Raw genomic sequence first — 14273 nt, 5'->3', positions numbered from 1 at the left:
AGTTTCAAAGGACTTTTTGCTTCAATCATCTAGAATGAAGAATGGTTTTTCTAGGGATTAAAGTAGATTGGGGATATGCATGGTATTCAAAAACAGACTATATGCATGAGTTTCCAGGACGTGAATTTTCCAGTGTTGTGCAGGATTTGACAAGTTCACAAAAATGTGACAGTTTCACAGCAGCACAAGACATTCCAGTCCTTCATGACAGATCACCCTGAAGGCTTCTGGGACTGCAGCAGCAGAACCCAGTTAGCTAATAAATATATAACCCAGTGGTTCTTAACTTTGCCATTGTTCCACTTTCCTCTTTCCTGTAATAATTTTCAATAACCCTTTAAAATGCATACATTCCTCCATTCTTCGTCCTGCCCCAAATCCACTCATTCTGTCTCCTTTCTGTAAAAATCCCTTCTAAGACCATAACAAAAATATCCTTATACTTAAATTCCAGCAAATTTAGGTATTACAACTATGGTTAGGAGTTGTAGAAGTTGTAGGCCAACCAAGCAGGATAGAGAGAGATGAATGGATGTTAGAACAGCCTCATAAAAACCTCATTTACCATAACAGAACTGGCACCAAAAGTAACACTTTTCACACCTTCATCCTGATTATTCAGGTTTTCTTTCCCCAGGCATTACTACAGTGGCTGCACCGTACTATAGAAAACCAAACCAAACCAAACAAACAAAAAAAAAAGAGCCCAGTCCAATACGAAGCTTAAACCACAAGCCTCTCAGCTTTCCTCTTTATTTTTGAGGCTAAGCAAAAATTCTGGGGAAAGAGGTTGTAATCCCAAAAGCCTCAAACTATAGACTACCCTGACCAAACCAGTGAGTAGTACTGCCAGTGACAGAGTCCCTCCTACCACTACTACCATTTTCAATCCCACCTTTCAGAGCATTACTTACATGCATTAAGTGGCTATCTAGAGGAAGCACTGCTCTTCAGACCCTCATTTTCCAGTCCATGAACAAACCCCGTCCCACAAGCTACCAGGAAAAACATTTTTCCAAGGAGGGCTGTGCAGCATTGGGATGGGGTATTTGCAGAGGTTGTGGTATCACAATCCTTGGCTGAACACCACCGCTAGACAGCTGATCTGATTAGTCTGGTGACTGCTCTGTTTTGAGCAGGAGGCTGGACAAAATGACTTCAGGAGATCCTTCCAAACAAGATTTACACATACATCAGTGGCAGGTACCATCACAAAAGGATCTCAGCCCTCCTCTGCTCATTTTGGGCTGCTTGTGAGATGGGGAGAAGCCCAGCTACTTAGGTTCTCTGTTTCTGCTGGCTTCAATCACCTTCACCACAATCTGCTCTGCCAAATCCTGCACACCAGCTCTCTGCCTCCCTTGCTGTCTGTGAAGTCTTTGGAGTTTTATACATCTGGGGTGTCTCCAGATTATGCTCAGGTCCTTATTCTTCAGCAAGAGGGAGAAGTGGCTTTGTGTTTGGGAACAGCTGATTTGCCCTGCTGAACACAATATCCTTTTCCTCACAATACTGGTATGACAGGAGGAATGACAGACAGGTCGAGGGCACAGTGACAGCAGTTTCCAGCCACCAGTACTGAAACTGAATGCAGAACTGCATGGCCGTGCTCCTTTGAAATCAGGACATGCTGTGAAACTTGCAGCCTGGTGATCCATCTGGCTGTACTATCTGGCTTGCAAATAGAGCAACAGCCTACTGCTGTTACCAGCTACTCCATTAACCCAAACTGTAGAGATTAGCACCTTGCACACTTTTCTGATAACCCAGAAGTTTTAGCCCTCCCCCCACCCCAAGAAAATCTAGAGTATAATATTAAAATTCTATAGCAAAAATGCTGAGATAAAAAAGTGGACAAATCAGTATGCAATCATGTCTAATATTAAAGACAATCTCCTGCTGCACAGGCTCATGAAGCCGTCAGTTTTCCATGGCGACCCAAATTCTGGAGTTTCCAAAGTTCTGAATGTTTGGCGTTATGACAGTGTCCTTCCTTTAACAGGAGCGCTTTGGAAGACAATATGCACTGTACCAGCAAATAGATAATTAGCTATAGAGTCAACCTTCCAGTTATACTCTACAAAGAAAGTAACAAATGTGGCCATCATAAACTCTGCGGTTCTGAATATTCATGTAATACCATGTAATATCCAGTCTGGGCAAACTGAGCATGCTAACAGATGTCTGACCTGATATTTCCCAAAGACACAACCTATGGGGTAGAATAATTACCAAAAAAAAAAAAAAAAAAAAAGGCAAAAAGCACTAGTTGGCAGGGGATGTTTTCTTCTTAAGAAGTTTATCCAAATAGTTTGTTGTTAAATGATAAAGCGTATCTGACCTGAAAAATAATAATTACCAACTAGATTTCTGAATTTCTTTTGCAATCCTTCTCCCAGAACTGCGCCTTGCATCTGCATCGCACTGTACAATACTTACAGCAGCCACGTGTTCATTCTCCAGTCTGCACTGATCGTAGCAGAAGCATGTGCCACTGAGAGACTAATGCCAGTGCCAGGAATAAAGGAAGCAGAAGTTTCTGGGAAATCTACAGAATTAATTCTGATCCTACAGAATACAGAGAGGGAGATATTAGACCACATGTTAAAAGAGTAAAAAGGACTTCTGATCACTGAAAACCCTTCTATAAAAGGCAAAGTCTATGCTTCAGTAAAAGAATTTCTCAGAAATGACTGACCCTTGTATATTTTAGGAAAGACAGACACTTGTACCATCACACTTAGTAGCATCCTTGGAAAAAGAATCCTTGATATCTGCCCAAGGGAAAAAGGATGCCTGGCCAAACAAAAAACCTGCCCTTGGGAGAGAAACAAACTCCTTAAAGTGAAATGTGCTTGCTGGGGGAAAATAAGTCTATGTGTTAAACCCAGATGCTACGTCTATAAATAAATCCAGATTGCCTGGATGCTAGCATTTGCTGAAGAACATCAAAGTTTCTCTTTCCTCATGCTGTATCCCCTCCCTTGCCTCGCAAAGGGCTCTGGAGATGATCTATTTTTCTAAACAAATCTTGAAGATTTCCTTGCCAAAACAAATGTTTCTGATACTCAAGGATATTGTCTTGCAAATGGGCATTGTAAAGATATCAGCTGTAATCCTATCATATAGTATACATTCCTCATTGTTTCCTGATATCTGCCAGAGATCTCTGAAACAACTGCCTTTAATCTACTTTCCCTGGGGCAGAAGGCACCAGCTACTTACTTTTAGTTAAGATGACCATAATTTTCCAGTAATATCTTGGGCAGCAGTAAGGCTGCTTTTAGTAATCTTGTTTGCAGTGAGCTAAAATCAGATTATTTACTTCACTAGTTTCAAGAACTATGGTTGGGAGAATGAATTGGGGGTTTGAAGATCATATAATAATTTTGGTTGGAATGGGACCTCATGAGATTTTTCTGGTTCAACACCCTACTGAAAGCCAGACCAACTCAGGGGCCCTGTCCACTTGAGTCTTGAACACCTCCAAGGATGGAGATTTCCCAACCTCTTTGGGCCCTTGTTCTGGTGCTCCCTAGCATTTTTCCTAACTTCTAACTGGAACTTTTCTTGATGTAATTTACATGTGTTGCCCATCACCCTTTCACTGTGTACCTCCAGGAAGAATCTGGCTCCATATTCTCTATAATCACCACCCAGTAGACAGTGGAAGACCTGCAATAAGATACACACACTTCCACCCCCATAATTTCTTCTTCTCCAGCCTGTCCAAACACAGCTCTCAGATGTGCGGTGATTAGGGTCGCAAGGACGGTATAATACAATGAAGCCTGCCAGAAAGCAGGCTATTAGGAAAACAGTAGGTATAGATAAAGGATGCAGGCCCTATCCAGCAAAAAGTACACGAAGTCTCCCAGAATGGTATTTCTTGCTCTGGGTAATTTGTAAAGAAAAGGAAGGAAAATGCTACTGAGCAGCAGAGCTTGGCTTGATAGCAATATCAAAAGACCAGAATTTTGTATTTCTATTTGTAGCCTATTGGAAGATGGGATTGAATGCTGTAGAAAAACCTGCTTTTATATTTATTTTATAAACCAGTGAAGGTGCTCCTGCAGAAGCTTTCTAAAGCTCATCTCTGAGTCTGGTAGAAGGAAGTCCTTATAAAACAAATCAGTGTTTAGGCAGTGGGAGCAGAGTTAGATGAACCATTAAAATTTTACACTGAACAAAAAAATGGGTGCATAATTATTATTATGTGGTAATAATAACCTGTTTCATCTTAAAACTTTGAAATGTATTTCCTTCACTTACCTTGAAATGACATAGTTGACCTTAACAATCGAGAAACTTTCTTGCCCACTCCAGCTTGGGAAGGTCTCTTTCAATACTGCTTGCTTCAAGAGCTCCATCCCAGTCCTCCTGCCTACAAGGGGACAGAGGAAAGCACATGCCTTGCAGATTGGATTCAGGCACCCAAAGGTCCAGATACACTAAAAGCATCACTTTTAACACAGTTCTTGAAACACTGTGACTCTATGATCCTTGCCTAGACCTTCTTCCAACTCCTTATATACCCATTTACAACTTCTATTAGCCTCACATAAAAATGATTTAACCCAAGATCAAGACGAGCTGTTAGGATCATCTCATCCCTGAATTGTATCTTATATTCTTGCCAGGTTTCTGAAACTGTTATACTTCCTTCACTTCACTCACAATGTGGATAGCCTTGGGAAACACTTGGTCATGACCTTTATCTCAGATTGTCTCATACCTGTTGAATGAAAAAGCAGGTTAAGAAGTAGGAAGATGACTTCTATATGTAGTGTTGACTGATGGAAAAAGTGTGATATATGCATCTGAAGTGCTGGTATGTCAAATGCGGAGCTATCTGGATTGTTGTTTGTGTACAAGTTGTTTGAAGTTTAAAGACAATCCTTTTAAATGCTTTCTTCCCGTTTCTTTCAGAGTACATACATTTTGCCACGGTGCCTTATCCATTACAGAATGCTGCAGATCTCTGACTCATTTCCCTACCTTCTCTCCTTGCTTTAAGGAATCTCTGCTTTCTTGAATTCTTCAACGCTACTCGTGCATTGATAATACACACAGACCCTATCATCAACAAACAGAACATCTTTAAATCCCAAATTCCTCGTGTCTTCCTTCTTTTTTGCTCGTCTTTGATGAAGACACTGCTAAAACTTTAATACTCAATGATGTCCTGCTTTCAGATATTTTGAGCATGAGTTTCTTTAGGTTTTGGCCTCACTGTTGCTGAATACAAAATACCTATTTTTTTTCTCCCCCAGACTTCAGTGTATTAAAAAAGCAAAGAATTGAGATCAATGATAACACTGGAATACCTTTATATAAAACGCATCTTTTATGAAGGAGAGGTAAGTTATGATTCCCTGTAAATTCCTGCCTTCAAAGCAAAATACGGGCTCTGAGTGAAATAACTTAGAGCTCTCTTATGACTGTTAGCGAAGGCAGCCAGTGATCCCAGGTGGAATTTCTCTCAAGGTTCTTGCAGCAGGTAAGGAGCATGCAGGCAGGATCTATTGCCTCAGCCTTCAAATCTCGTATTAAGGGAAAAGACATGACAAGCACCACGCTCTTCAAATACGAGAAATACCTTTGGGAGGCGCATTGTTAAAGTCTGTTCTTACTGCTAATGCAGGGGTGTGCAAACTTTGTTCATTCAGCACTTGAAGGCCATGCTGAATGTCACAAAAACTGGGCTCACACTAAGCTGGGCTCACACTGAGAAATACCAGGTTGAATTCTCATTTCTAAAGGCATGAGAGATCCCTAGGGAGTGATTTCTCCTGTGTGTCATAAAAAGGTAAGGAGATCAGTTCTGATTTGGGTGACTGATGTTTGCCCTGCACTTGTCAACTCCTCAAAAGCCTTTAAAACAATGCTTATACAGAGAAATAAGTGGACCTGATCCATGCTTTCATCTCGAAGGCATAAACCCTGAGCTTCTATTTTTCATCTCACAAGACCATTGTTTACCTGTCAGAATGTTCAGTACATAAATGACGATTAATCCTTAGCATGACCCAGCTTTTGTTGAATGTGTGTCTTGTTAACCTTTATTATTATTATTAATTCTGTAAACAATTGAAATTCTACCGCGTGCCCTCCATACGCACAGAGGAAGTCTTAGGTAAGAGACAGTGAAAGTTAGCATAAATAGAAAGAGTGAAGAAAATATATTGTGGAAATTGCTGATATTCTGTTAAGTGGCAGAATTATGGCAGACAGTTACTAGATTTTGTTGAAAGAATGGCACATGCAGATGCCACCCCACACCAAATGGAGGAATGAGGTTAAAGATGTGCAGCTATATGGCTGTTCCAAAATGATAAGCTTTTTTTTCCCAATTATGCTTTATTATCTTCAACTAAATATTGCACTTTCAATCAGGCTTTTCACACTTTAAAAAAAGGAGCAACTTTATGACCATGTCATTCTGGTTCTAAGAAAGTAGATTGATATGAGGAATGTCGTAGAAACATGGTTGGACTGGAGGAGAATGCAATCACCAATGCAAGGATAAATTCGCACCTGGGGTGCACAAAAAGGAAGGAAATGAGTCAGAGAAGAGACAAAGGGTGTTTCTGGTGTGAGATTACGAAATGATTTTATTCTATTTCAATATTTAAGGGCTTGTTTCTACATTGCATCTTTATTAAGGAACTATATTCTGTGCACGGAGTATTTATCATAAATTAACTTCTGGCAATGTTAGACATACCATAGTCCAGCCCCTTCTGAGTAATCCTCACTTTAAGACCAGGATTAGCCTCAAGCCGCAAGGACAGCCAACACAGCAGGAAAGAATACCACGTCTTTAGCATCTTCTCACCTTTGTCACAGGGACCTGTTAACATTTATGATGCAAACATGATCATAAATGATGCATCCCATGAGCTACAAAAAATCTGTATCCATTACTTCCCTCAATGAAACTGGGACAAGAGCGGATAGTTAAGAGAGGTTTAGCCAATGATTTTACTGCACGAAGCAGTCAGTGTGGGAGCAGACACAGATTTCTAATTACTTGGATAGCACTTTCACAGGCATTAGCTGCTGGTGAGACTGAATGGTTCTGCTCCACTATGCGCTTTCCCCACACCCATGTCTTGGCTGGTTTATTTTACCATCTGTCCCACCTCCTGCAGAGTCATCATGACAAAGCAATCCCAGCCAAGGAAGAGCACATCTGTCCTCCTATAGAACAACACCCTTTTTATATACATCCCGCCTAGGAGATACTGGATTTGTGAGTCCAAAGGTTTGTCCTTGGACTTATTAGACCAACTAAATCAGTTGGTCTAATAAAATACAGTAGGTCTCCGTACAAAACTTGCCTCCCTGTTACCCACAAATCTCTGACTTAATGCAAACACTAATACATGAGATTGACCAAATCAGGGTACGTGAGAAGGCAAGGCAAGGGTAAATTCAAAGTGCACGTGAGAATCGGATGGTAATCACCCAGGAATAGGGCAGGGTGTCCTGGCATGAGCCTGCAGCACAGTGTCTTGTGTGCAAAGTGAGACTGTGAGCCACTGTGTGGTGGGACGTAACCACACGACACAGCTTTGCAAAAGCTGTGACAAATTATTTATTTCTGTTACACTATCCTAGTACAAAAGTAAGGTTTCTTTGTTCAAAATTCTTGCATTCATCCTGATTTTCACTACCGATGACAGCCACTGCTCAATTTCCTAGAAATAACAATACCGTTTCTGAAGACAATTTCAAGCCTTCCCAGACGTGCATTACGAAATCATTTATTAGAGGCCTATGGTAACTTTACTCTGGCCTTCCCACTGAGGAGAGTGGCACACCCTTTTCTAACATGTCTGATTTGATAATGCTACCTGACTATGTACAAAACCATGCTAATTAATAAGTAGCAAAAAAGTCTAGCTAGTTTCCAAGATATTCCAGCCTATAACAATCATTCCTGGATTTCTAGTAAGTACCATATTATCTTTAAAAATTCTGACAATTTATTCTATTATCTGCCAGAAAACATACAAATGCATTAAAATAAACAAATGAAAATCCAACAAAAAACCCCTTTGGTAATCTTCTGTATTGGAATTAATATGATCAGGTCAGACTCTAAACAGTTGCAAATCCAAGATCTACCCAGTACCTCATAAAATACTGCTCTTCAGTGGATTTCTGAACTGTAAGATGGGCTATTGCCCTGATATCATTTCTCTGAGGGAATCCTTACAGATACGCCAAGATACTATGCAAGAAAAAGTGGTTTCAGGGAAAAAACATTATGAAAACATAATCCACATATTGTGACAAATTTTGAAAATCTCCTCCTTAATTGGTCTTTCCAGCTCTAGGTCTTATGTGTTTGTTGGGTTTTCTTTGTTTTCTGTATTTTAAGCAACTCAAAATAAAGAATTACTTTAGGGAAGCAATACTATATAATGCAGAACAGACAGTTGCAGTTACAAATCTTAAACTTCTTCCAAAAAGTGTCCTAGCTTTTCCTGCAAACATGCCACTTTCTACCCTGATTACTAGGGTCAATTAAAAATCAATATAAACCCAGAAAGACAGATTTTTCTATGATTAACGTATAGATATTTACTAGATATTTATCTAGCAGGATTGCTGGAAGCATTGATGTAGGTAATGTAGGTCTCATTAAATTTCATTCCCATTGAAGAACAGCAATCTTAGTCACTACTGCGCTTTGTAGTTAGTATGTTCCTGTTTGGCTGCTAAATGTATGCCAGGTGGGAATCTGACAGAACAAACAACTGAACTTCCATGGCAATAAAAGACGGTATCTTTTCAGATTGCTTCTCAAACCAACAAGCTTTACTTTTGCACTCCAAGGCTGATATTTCTTGGTTCCACCAAAGCCCCAAGCCTCTGCCAGACTGATTGTACAAGGTTAGTCAGATGACTGAGACAGACAGAGCTAAGAAGATGGAAATTGTCAGCTGCCTGATAGTCTAAATTAGACCTGCCAATTGCATTGTAGATGACAATGGATGGCAGACAAATTGCTCTGATTTTTATCTTCAGTAACTGAACATGTATGGATCAATTCCTTGATGTAAATCATTCTCTTAATTCTTTTGTCTTCTTAGAGATAGTGTATTCAAGTAAGTTAAACAGACGAAAAAGATTAAAAACTCCTTTGTTTCAGTCTGTGTACCTGTCTCACCCTAATGAAGTACTCTACTTACCAGTCTGTAAATACCACATTTGGTTTCTCCTTTGTGAACAGCCTGCAAAAACTTTAATTAAAACTTGCAATAAAGATTACAGATGAAATCTGCCTAAGAACTAAGAAAGCTTCTGACACACACACACAAAAGCTATCATTGTTTTGTACAGGTTTACCTCAGCCATAGAAACACACTATCTTAAACTGACCAACCTCTGAAATAGAACAGCCTATCTCTGAAAAAGAATTTTGTCCTTGTCTTGCCTTGATCCTGCACAAAACTCTCCAGTTGCAGCCCACAGAAGAACTTCTTTCACTTCCAAAAATTCAGAAAAGAAACCTCAATAATTAACAAACCCAAGACACACAGTTCTCAAACGTAATAGCAAATGTAGTGTCTACCCAACCTGAAGTCCAGAAAGAGCACTTTAGTTTCACAAGTATCTCTGCTGTTAGCACAGAACTGGCATTGGGTTTCTCAGTTTCTCCCTTGCTCCATTGCTTCTTGTGACTCTGCAGCATGCTCAAGAACAGGTAGACTTTCTGCAGCTCGTTCAACAATGTCAAAGCAAAAAGGACTCAATAGCTTCAAGATTTTAACCCTTCCTATGCACTCACATTCCATATAGAAAACCGCCTCTGAGGGAAAATTTATATGGTTGACAGGAGATATATATTAGCAGGAATGCTTAAAGAAACCAGCAAATGATACAGACAGGAGTTTGCTAAATGACACAGAAGCAGGTCATCTCCACCTCTCCACAACCACTGGAAATACCCATGGAAAAAGAAAAACTCCAGTAAGATCCTGCTTATGGTTTCCTCCACTCAGTGTGAAAAGCAATGCTATCCACTTCCCAACTCACAAGGCAGCAGGCGATCTAGCTCAATGAAATCTTCAAACAGAATCCATAGGAGGCAATGGGCACCCCTGCCCCCACAGGTTATATTTGTGAGTAGGTCTGGGACGCCCCCCTCCCCAGTCTTTCAAAGGCTTTTCAAAGGCACTGGGTTACCACAGCTTTCTCTGAGTGTGGCTTGCCTACTGATGCCCTTCATAGAGGCTTTCAAAGCCTTGGAGCAGAGCTGCCAGAGAGCTATTAATCTGTGCCAGGCTGCAAAATAAATAATGTAGCTGCAATGCCTACAAAGACTCCGTTAACAATCGATAACTGTGTTGGGAGGCAGTTGTCTGATGAGCTGATGGAAAACAAGCACTTTCCACTGGTTGGATCCACTGAGTTCACATTGCTGACCTCTGTAACTCCCCTATCCTAGCACCTGAGCCAGGACTACTAAGTTCATTTTTACCAAAGCCCATTTAACATTAAAAAAAAAAAAAAAAAAATCAGTGTGTTTGTTCTAGCTCTGCACTGCATACTGCCCTCACAGCTACGAATTGTAAGGGTGCTCTTAAGCTGGTCCCCAAGAGACAGGGGAAGAGTAAGAAATATTGAGATCTTGAACAGGAATGCAGCAGGCATTATTTGTCTGTGATCTGCCCAGATTCAAACCTGACTCCCTCATTTGTGTAGGCCTGCTCTAAGCTTTCTTCTCTGCTTTTCTTCCAGTTGTTTGGCTCACTCATTCGTCTCTTGTACAACCCCTCAGCTAGTTTCATGGAACTGACAGCAGGATGAGGCACCCTCTCAACCTATGCAGCCTCTACTCTCGTTTCATCTAAATTGCAGTCCTGTAAGCAGTCACCATAGATTCCTACAAGGTGGACGCAGTAATCTCACTAACAAAAACCTGACCCCTTTGGTTCATCAGAAGACAGACAAAATCTTCCTCCATGGGTAGAGCCTCTTTTTACTATCCTGAGAAATGCAATTTTGGTCTGCAAATGTAAAATAAACTGTGTCTTTGATGTGCCACTTCAAAGATTTTTGCTTTGCACACAACTCTCAGCAATTCAATACTGTAAAGAAGTATATAAATCCAAGAAAACGTGGTACTGAAAAGGTCTGAATTAATCTGGCAAACCCCAGAAAACCCACTGAAAAATCCTTTGCTCCATATGACCAAGATTATTATGAGAAACAGAGATGTTAAGAGCCACGTGAGCAAACTTCAGACACTGTTCAAGGGTCATCTATAGACAGCCAACCTGAGATGGTGTAAAGCAGAGCTCCACTAAATGTATTAGCTATAGAGCACTAGCATAAAGGGCTTTAAAATACCTTTTAGGAGTAAAGTTGACCACCATCAAGCTGCAAGAAGTTAGGACGTTCTTTCCACTGGCTTTGACTTGAACCTCCTCCCCCACTGGCACACTTAAAATGGTACTTCAGACTTTCACAGATCTCCTGATGATACTCCAGCCTTCATACCCTTCTCCTTCTCATTCCACTGTCTCTCACACCTTTCACTGTGACCCCAGTCATTCAACATATCAGTATCACAGGGGTTAATATATACACATGTATATTTTTATTTATACATATTATATATACTCTTTGTAGTGGCAAATACAGAAAAAAAACCAAATTGAAAAGGCCCACTGGCTCACAGCTTTATTACTAGACTCAGTTTTCAGGAAGAAAAAAATAATTCCATGAGGTACGTAACTGAACCAGAGACCTTTACTTTTTATAGTTCTCTGCCATGGGAAGTTGACTGCAGGTCAACAGGACTACAACTATATTAAGTTTCAAATTTCTCAAGAGAAACCACTAGGGTTCTCAAGAGGGTTTTACTTCTTTGGTGGAACGGGTTCTATTGCTTGTGTTTTACACTGACCATGTCGGGGAGAAAAAACCCTGAACAAAGTACTTTGAGTTGAGAAACCACATTGTCTTTAACAACCACTCCGAGCTATCAATAAAGAGCTTTCTTTTGTCACCATATTGTATATTATTTTAATGAATTAGACTTAAAAAAAATAAAAAATCACCATTTCTGAAATGGGTGAACTATGCTGAAAGTTAAAATTCTTATGTATACAACCATTTCTCCAAGCTTGGAACAGGCTGCCCAGAGAGGTGGAGATATTCTCTGGAGATATTCAAAACCCGCCTGGACGCGATCCTGTGCAACCTGCTGTAGGTGATCCTGCTTTAGCAGGGGGGTTGGACTAGATGATCTCCAGAGGTCCCTTCCAACCCCTGCCACTCTGTGATTCTGCAAGCACACACGTTTCCTGTACTGTTTTGAAGCAGTGCCCTTCCCAACCTGAGATCAACTTCATACGTGGCCACTGGAAGTCTCCTGACTGCAGACTGAGACAAAATGAAAATGGTGGAGAAAAATATTACTCATCAAATAACAGCCCTTTTGGAAAGATGTGATGTGTGAAGGAAAAATGATGGTGGTTTTGGGTCATCTGAAATTTGCATAAACAAACTTGAAAGCTGTGAAAAATGTTTTGGCCATTCATCGCAATTGTTTCTTAAAAGATTTTCCTGTTTAATACTGCTCTGTGGAAAATGTTTCTAAAACTTACACTGTGCCATGACTCATAAAATTCAAAGGAAAATTTAGCAGAATGCCAGCAGAAATGCTAATTTATAACTGGTGTGGCTGGTTACCTAACGAGTACTACAGCCAGCTCCTGAGAAACTGAACCACCTTACGTCACACAATTACTTTAGCTTGTGCAAGCTGCTGAAATGGTGCTTCTGCTGGAAACATCACAACTGTAGCCATGAACATTTCTCATACTAGGGAAGCCTCTTCCTCTCTTTCTGAAGAGCACAGACTAAGCTGCCCTTACAGACAGGGACAAAACTGAAAGAATAGAGCAGGATGTCCATGGCCAAGGGAAAATGGTCATGATGTTGAGGCAGCAGCAGGACTCGCTTTGGATTCCACCCTCTTCAAGAGAGAGGAAAGCAGAGTTTCTGACAGGTGCGATGCTCTTGATCCCTCCTCAGGTGTTCCTTTCACTCTCATCCCCCACTGCCACAGCAGCCCACCCTTCTGGATTTATCCAGGAAGTGGCCCCATTTGATGACAACATGTCCCATTATCCAGGATGTGGCTCCATTTGATGACAACAGCATAAGCACTTCTCAAACTGGGGCAGTGGCAAAGGGCACAGCAAGCTTCTCACTCGTTTTAATGCTCACGGCTGAGGGCCCAGTATGTAATGCCAAGCTGATTGTCATGAGCATCAGCTCTTTGATTGTTCCATGAGTGGTATTCTTCCATTTCAGTAGTCTCTTTGCCTTTCCTTTTATCACTTTCAGCAATACAAGCCTCTCCTTTCCACTGAGAAATTTATTGACATATTGAATACAGAAGGCGGTTGCCCTTGAGCTTTAGATGTATTTGACAGCAAACTGTAAAGTGAAGTGAAATTTAGCAACCACGTTTGCCTGGCTTGGATGACCATGTTCAGATGGCATTAAAGGAGATTTCACCCATACGAGATTTCACCCATTTCAGTCTCCTTTTTCTGACTTGCCCCGTAAGTACCAGAAGGACACAGACAGGGCCGTTCCTATAGATGTAGGGTCAAGGAACGTGAATAGAGCCATAATAAGCAGTTGTACTTGGTGGCAGCTGTGCAAACTAGGTCTTCCAAGTTCACTTTACCTACAGTTATTTTAGTATTATATTCCTATAAAGGACTCCAATTTTCCTGCACCTCATATTTCTCCTATTATTCTCTGTGTGGAGAAATGCGAGTTAAGTAAATTGTATTGTTAGAAGGAAAAACAAGATAATCTGAGAATAAGCATTGTTCAAAAATTACCTCTGAATTCACTGTTCTCTGAAATGTAATGTAATTCATTAAGCAAGTTAAAACTTGAATTGTGCCTTTTCCATTTTCCCCCCACTGACATTACACTCCTACAAAGTGTGTATTTCTAGATGAAGCCAGGTATACTTTTTGAGAAGATCTAAAGCATGGGAAAGAACCTTTTTTTCCAAGTATGACAGATACAGGGGAACTAAAGACAGTAAAGTGAAGTTTGTGACACTTTGTATTTGGGGGGAGACTATTTGACTGCAGATGTTAAAAATATTACCTCCATGATGACAATTCAGTAGTCTACCTTAAAAAAACACGTTCATTTATAAAACTCAATGCTCTTGAGAGCGGCAAACTCTGTCAGCCGGTCCCCTAGCGCCCGTTTCCCTG

The sequence above is a fragment of the Balearica regulorum genome, chromosome 1 (assembly GCF_011004875.1).
Source record: "Balearica regulorum gibbericeps isolate bBalReg1 chromosome 1, bBalReg1.pri, whole genome shotgun sequence".
Classification (NCBI taxonomy): domain Eukaryota; kingdom Metazoa; phylum Chordata; class Aves; order Gruiformes; family Gruidae; genus Balearica; species Balearica regulorum.
This window is presented reverse-complemented; position numbering follows the sequence as displayed.